We start from the raw sequence: 7,500 nt of genomic DNA on the forward strand, positions 1-7,500 counted from the left end.
AGGGCGAAGGGTGATCAAAGATGGATCTGGCAGCAGAGAAAAGAGGGTTAGAAGCTAGTTTGTGAACACTTTTGGGGTGAGATGTGGTTTAGTCTTCCTAGATTAATCATAGACATTACATTAACATAAACAATTGAAATGTTTGGAACATCACAAAATGGATGAGCTTGAAAAGAATGTAAAGGCTTTCTGAACCTCCTAAACCCTCTTTATTCCATAGAACTTTGCCCCAGTTTATTTTAAAATGTGGTTATTTTTTGAGGCATAGATATTCTACACACACACACAAAAATAAACACAAAATTAGCATACTTAGCCTCAAAAACAGGGTATTATTTTAAATTAAAAACAAAAAAACTCTTATACTATAGGCACTAATGAAGTCACTTCATCTTGTTCCATTGTTTAAATCCCCTAATGATTGACATCTTATTGGCACTGTCTGCCTGGTACAGTTTAGGCAGCATTAGTTGGAGTGGCAGCAGTCTTGGTAGGAGTTAATGATAATAATTATTTAGCATTTTTTATTGCAGGATAATTATTTAAGAGGTTCATGTAGTCATCAGTGTAATCAGTAAAGAGCGATTACAGAGAATCCACAGGCACAGATGGTTTCTGTTGTGTTATTGTGTTATTTTTTTCACATTAAAGAAGTACACTTTATATCAGCCCCTCCAAGAGGACAATCGGAAGGGCAAATGACAAACCTACAATCGCATTCTCAGAAAAAGAGAAAGAAAAAAAAACATAATTAGGACTTTTTTTTGTTTCGGGCGTTAAACCTGCTTAATCAATTAAACCTACGTAATTGTTCATTAAAAAAAAAACAAAAAAAAAACAAAGCCCACTTCAACAAACTGACCCTTTGACTTTGTCCATTAGGGTAGAATGTGTTGCCTTGGTTGTTCGCACGCAACGGAAACAATAAGGTCAGCGGTTTTGTCATTTTGTTCGTTCGGGATGTGCCTAAGCGTCCCCTGGTTGGTCGTCCAGCATGGTGGTTATCTACATCTTTTTTTTTTTAATCATTACCGTTTTTTTTATTGTACACAACCAGCGAGCAAGAAAAAGGCTCTCGCTTTCCAGGGTCGGAGCGATCGGAACACGGAGGCTGTTGCCCTACATTCCTGACTAATTGTATAATTGGAAAAAGCGCTCCAAATGAGCGGCCCCCTTTCGCGAGGCTGATCTTCCCAGCACTTCCCCCCTTCAAAGCAAATCACAAAAGAGCATTTTGGGAATAATAATAATTTCAAAAAGCGTCCATTATTAATCCTGAGTTTTCCTACCCCACCACTGCCAACGCCAAGAACATGCCAATTCTGTGGATAGGCCACAGAGCGGATTCAGCCCACTGATACTTCCATTTCAAATCAATGGTAGTAGTTTTCCTTTGGTCTTTTGCCTCCAGGATTCTCAGCGTGTCCTGCAAGGAAAAGTCACTTTTGGGAAGAACTTTTGAAATTGTTGCTTCTCTGTCACATTAACTGATGATCTACCTGTGAGCTGTCTTTGCGTTCATATTTTACAGTTACGCCCGTGCTCATGGTCGAATTGGATTTCTCAGATTTATGGTCCTGTGCACGCTCCTTTCTTCATTTCCATGGATACAGAGGGTTGCCAGGATGATTTCTGAGGTCGACGGCTCTAACGGGATTCCAAAGTGCAGTTAAAACGAATCCGTTAATTAACCCTATTGATCAGTCAAAAAATAGAGGCAAATGCGATTTGCATACACAGAGCATGATCAATGCATTAACTGATTTTTCTTTTTTTCAAAATCAGATTTCCTCCCTTTTCAAAGTGAGACAGAGAGTTCAGCCTAATGCGGATCGATCTGGAGTTGTGCCGACAAGAATACAAAGCGTTTTATTATGCACCAAAGGGTGAAGCACATGAGGAACCATTTGATTTGGAAGTTCAATACTGTACTTTTCATATGTCACTTGTGCTCCTCTCAAAGTTCCCCTTCATACCATGTCTGTATCTGGTTGCTTTATATGGTTTAAAAAATGACAAAAACAACAGTATAAACAAAAGAACAATACTTAATCCTCCATTTCCTTGTGTGAACATCATTCCTGGGCATTAAATAATGGTCTAATTGTTAGCTTAATGGAACAAGTATTATTAATAAGGTGATATTTCTTGAGGCGAAAGGAAATCTGTTCCTTTTTTTCCTGACTGAGGCACAAACAACAACAACAAAAACAACAGCAACTGAAAAGAGGGAGGAGAGACTGAGGGTGAGAGAGAGAGAGAGAGAGAGAAAAAAAACAACAAAGGTGTTTAAAAAAGCAATATGCTGCTTTTTCTCAAGAGCGCCTTATTATAACATATTGATTTATAAGGCTTTAAACGTGATCCACCAGTCAAGGGCAGATGAAAAGGGGGAAGAGAAAACGAGGTGAGGGAGAGAGAGAGGGCGAGAAAGATGAGGTGGAGAGAGATGGCTATACTGGGACTCAGTGGCAGCCACTGGGTGCTGGAGAAAGCCCTGTTCTGAATAGTTTCGGAACACAAAAGGGTAATTGTTTTAGCCCAGATGTTGCTTTCGCACAACAAGCAGGATACAATGTTCCTACTGAGCTGATGAGCCCAATCAGTGAAATGATTAAAAATTGATTTTGTCCCTGTAATTACAGTATGTAAACTACTTAGCCAGGATTGCAAAGGAAGTGATTTTCTAATTACGTATATACTCTGGTGTCTAATGATTGGTTTTTTGAAGTAATGAAGAGAGGGTCCTAACGACTCCTCTGTGTTCTGTTGTTTAAGGGGGGGGGGGTGAGGAAGAGAGAGCGAGAGAGATGGAGAGAGAACAAAAAGAAGAAAGAGAGAGAGAATGAGGGTTTGAGAGAAAGAGAGAGACCATCGTTAGGGCAGAGGCAGCTTGGAGACAAAGAGCAGAAATTGAATTTTGGCCACTGTAAAAGGCACACGGATTCTGTTTGTTAACATGCGATCTGGACGCTAATGGTGGCCGTGACTTGCGTGGGGTCACCAGTCTGACAATCTGGACCCTTCAATTAAGTCCCCCAGGGATCATGATTACCTCCAGCACACACACACACACACACACACGCGCGCGCACGCACACACACTCACACACACAAACCCAAACTAACACACTCTTAAATATGTGGGGACATGCAAAAGACAGAGAGAAAAGTTTTTTTTTTAGTAATGTTAACTGTTGTTACTAAGGACTAAGCTCATTGTCTATGTGCATTCAACACCTAATCCATTTGTCTCACCTCAAAATGTGAGAGCTATGTATAACCACTCACAATGCACGTGTGAGCTATGTGGAGATGGGATAGCAGGCAGATTGGGAGTGCCGTCCTTTCTGGAAAAAGGGGAAGTGTTCCTCTGTTTCTGCCCTCAATCCCTTATTTTTATTTCATTTGATTATATTTTGAAAAAATCTGGACAGCGTCATCACTTGAACTCGGCTGTGAACTTGTAGCACGCACACAGGCTTTAGGAGTGATACAAAGGCAGTTTGTAAATGTGTGTCATTCTCTCTAAAAATAGGGAGTGGAGTGAAATCTCCAGGGTGCTGACAGTAGGGCAGGGAGGTGGAGGGAGAGATCCCAGAGTGATCCAGAGAGTGCAGTCAAGAGTGGCATCCACGAGGCCTGTGCAGAAAAAAAAATGGCCATCCTGCCCTAACATTCGACAGCAACAGATTAGAGTGATCTGATAACGAAGGGGGCATTCTCTGCGGCGAACAGGACGGAAAAAAGAAAGCAAACAAACTCAAATTCCCCACAATCGGAAGCGACACTCACGCAGCTCGGTATTGTGGGAGGATTCTGGAGGAGGGTTGGGGGACGGGAGGGTAGGGGGGGGGGTTGGCGCTGGGTGAGGTTGTGGTGGGGCGGGGGGTTGGGGGGGGGGGGGGGAGGCGGGCGGGTGGGTGTGTGTGACACAAATCCAGATCCATTACGACTGAGGAGAACTTAAGGAAGACAGAGAAGAGAGTGAAAGACAAAGAGAGAAAGACACAGGGAGAGAGAGAGGGAGAAGGAGCTTGTCAGAAAAGCAAAAAAAAAGTCACTCAAGCTTTGAAAGGCTGCCAGCATCAAACTGTACTTTTCAGACATAGTTGATTGGGAGAGAAGCTGATAGCACAGCACAGCCTATCCCTTTTAATAATTCATTTAGTTAGGCTATGATCTATCATTTTGTACCTTTTGACATGCGATATTGAAATTTAATATTGCATCAATACAAATGATGTATTGCCAGTCAGCGCGAAGGAAGTGGATGGCAAAGAGATCTTTGGATGTCTTACAGTTTTCTCCCCCTCTTTTCAAAGACACATTGTGCTCCAGCACAAAGCGGATTGGGAGACATCCTTGTCTTCCATAGTTTGGAGATGTATATTTTTTTTTTTTTAAATGCCATTTTAACATTCTGGAAGAGGGTCCTCTCTTCCATACCAAAGACACTGAATCAGTATGTGCGAGTCTGTGTGTGTGAGGTAAGGGGATATGGAAGTACCATGACAGTGATGTTTAGGGGTGTTTAAAGGGGATATGTCACAGCTAGCTTTTATATAATATTCAGGCTGGAAATCCCAGGAAAAGTATAAAAGTCTGTCTTGTTTTGTAAAACGCTATCAGTATCAAACTATGAATATTATCACTGGACAGATTTCAAACTCTTTGAATTCATGACACATTGACGTGGCCATCAAACGCAGTTTGTTCTTCCCAGTTCGGTTCTCTTCAGTATACATCTGCTGTGCTACATTCAGAAACCTTCTGGCTTCCTCTATAAGCTCACTGACGATGCCTTGTTCATTTTTAAATGTCTTCCTCTGTCTAATCGTGCATCGTCCACATATTTGGGGACATGGCGTATTTTTGGGGCTTTGAAACCAATCTTGCCAGAAATCTTTGTCTGTACGAGCTGTGAATTCTGACACTCCGTGGCCTCATGCTGTACGCTGGTGTTAATGATTTCCTATGTGTGTGATTTCGACGTCGCTCCTCTCAGAGACAAACCTGTGAGTGTCATTAACACGGTGTGTGTCTCTAGCCCCCGGTTTCTCCCAGTGGTCTACGGATGTCAATGACTAGCATGAAGGAGAGAGGGGAGGGAGGGAGGGACGGAAGGGGGAAGTACCTTGGGCATTGCCCTGTGTCTTCATAACACACAGGTGAAGATGTTCTCTGACGCTCTCAAGAATCCTCCCTAGAACTTATTTGCGAGCCATGGTGAATGTTCCCTTCTTACCCGCGTACTTTCTGGGTTTTGGCTGTGAACATCGGTCACACCCGGCAGCCTTGTGTCTAAAGCACAGGTGCTAGAGTGCTCCGGCCATGGGCAGTTGATAACCAGCGTCAGTCTTTATTAGGGTACCAGTTGGGGGCCCTACCCTGGTCTGCAGGGGAGCCTGCCTTGACGTCTTGGTGGGTGGGTGCATCTGTGTCTGATGAGTGGTATCCATCATCTCTTTTCCCCATGCCACACGTGGCAGGACAGATCCCTGATGCCCAGCTATTAGGCCCAGCTCAGGGTGGAGAAGGGGGGGGGGGTGTTACGTTGTAGTTGAAGGGTGGGGAAAGTGGAACGCACAGCTCTTGGCACGTGTCTGTCAACGTGTGTGTGTGTTGATGGGGCTGTACTTCTCGAGTAAAACTAGGGGGGGGGGGGGGGGGGGGGGGGGTTGTGGAGCACTTCATATTTCACTGTTCGACTGGAGGGAACAAATGAAGATTGATTCGGGAGAAATGACTGAAATGTATCGCATACATAACCATGCATTATCGTTTATTCACATGTGACACATATGCACACATATATGCATATGCGTAATCAAACATCCAAACATATTTGTGCGAGGGCTCACATATTATTAAAGCCATGCAATGTAATTGCGTTTGATCTGGCATAAGCACAAAATTCAGTCCATCTCCCATGTGAAGATGGCAGCCGTGATGGACGAGCACATTAGCGGCAGGGACAACATTAGATTTGCTCAAAATTATTGATCTTTTGTTTGCGAGCCAAGTCGACAATAAATAACCGAATAAGAGAGACGTGACTCATTATCGCCGTGCCAACTGACAGACCTCTATCAAAACAACTCTCCTGCCTCGGCCTCCGCCCCTCAGCCATCCTCCCCAGCCAATCAGGATGCAATTTTATCTTCTTTTAATTCCTGCACTTCCATAGCCAACCCACCCCCCAGCCCCCTTTTTTTGAACTGAAGGCCCCTCTGTCACTATCTGATTCCCTTAAAATTTTAATCCTGCTCCGATAACCTGTATTATTCCATATTTTACATCCACGCACTGGGAAGCTCTCTGTTTTATTCCCACCTTCTTAGTGGAAAAAATCCTTTTATCACACAATGGGTAATTTATATCCATTACCAACGTTTTCAATCCTTTTCGGAGCTGCTGTCAGTGCCTTTGGCACCCTCGTGATTAATGTGATCTAATAATAGTGTGCCATTATATTTCCTTTAGTAAAACATGTACCAACATCCTATTCAGCTCCACCAAATTCATAGCCTCTTAGAAGGTTTCTCCTTTTTGCAGCTGAAAGACAAGATTGCTATTTTCTCTCAGGAGGTGATTGTTGAGAAGTATCCAAAAGCGTTGGGGTATTTTGCATCGAGAGAGGTTTTTTTTGTTTTGCTTTGTTTGTGTGTCTGTTTGTAATTCTGTTTGTGTTTATGTGTAGGTTGTGGGTATCTGAGTCACTGTCTGAAGGTTAATCTGAACAGATATTTTTTTGTCTTATTCCTGTTTTGCCTTGCGGAACCAGAAAGCATTCGTATTTTCGAAAATGAACATATATTTTAGGGTGAACACATACTTTCAGAAAAATCATTCATAGAACATTTATCTTTTAGTATGGAAGCCCTGAGCCACCTGTGATTAAAAAAACTAAGAAAATCCTTATCATTAGAAGACATTAAGTCGCTATTTCAAGATAGTATCTTGTTATTTTAAGAAAGTATCTAGTTATTTCAAGATATAAAGTCATAAAAAGACAATATCTCAAAATAACGAAATAGTACCTTTGAAAAAACGACTTAATGTCTTGAAATAACAATATTTTATCTTGCCATTAGAACTTAATATATCATTATTTTGAGATACTATCTTGAAATTATGACGTAATATCTGGAAATAATGAGATATTATCTCGAAATTGTGACTTATAGTAAAATGTCATTATTTTGAAATATTATCTTGAAATAACAAGATAGTATCTTGAAATATCTCCTTAATATCTATTTAAATCTTATTTTAATGAAGCGATGTAATTTAGAGCTTCCGTACCTGAACAACATGCCTCAAGAGTTTGATTGCATGTACCGTGTTAATATAAAGGTGTGTTTCCCCTTACCTAAACCACTGAAGATGCCAAAATGAAGCCAGTCTTCTGGGTCATACGCACATTTGCATTTTATTCACGCCTGTACAGTTGGCCAAACCGTGTCTAGGGACAAAATATGAGATATATTCAAATGCA

The sequence above is a fragment of the Sprattus sprattus genome (genome assembly GCF_963457725.1).
Source record: "Sprattus sprattus genome assembly, chromosome: 8".
Classification (NCBI taxonomy): Eukaryota; Metazoa; Chordata; class Actinopteri; order Clupeiformes; family Clupeidae; genus Sprattus; species Sprattus sprattus.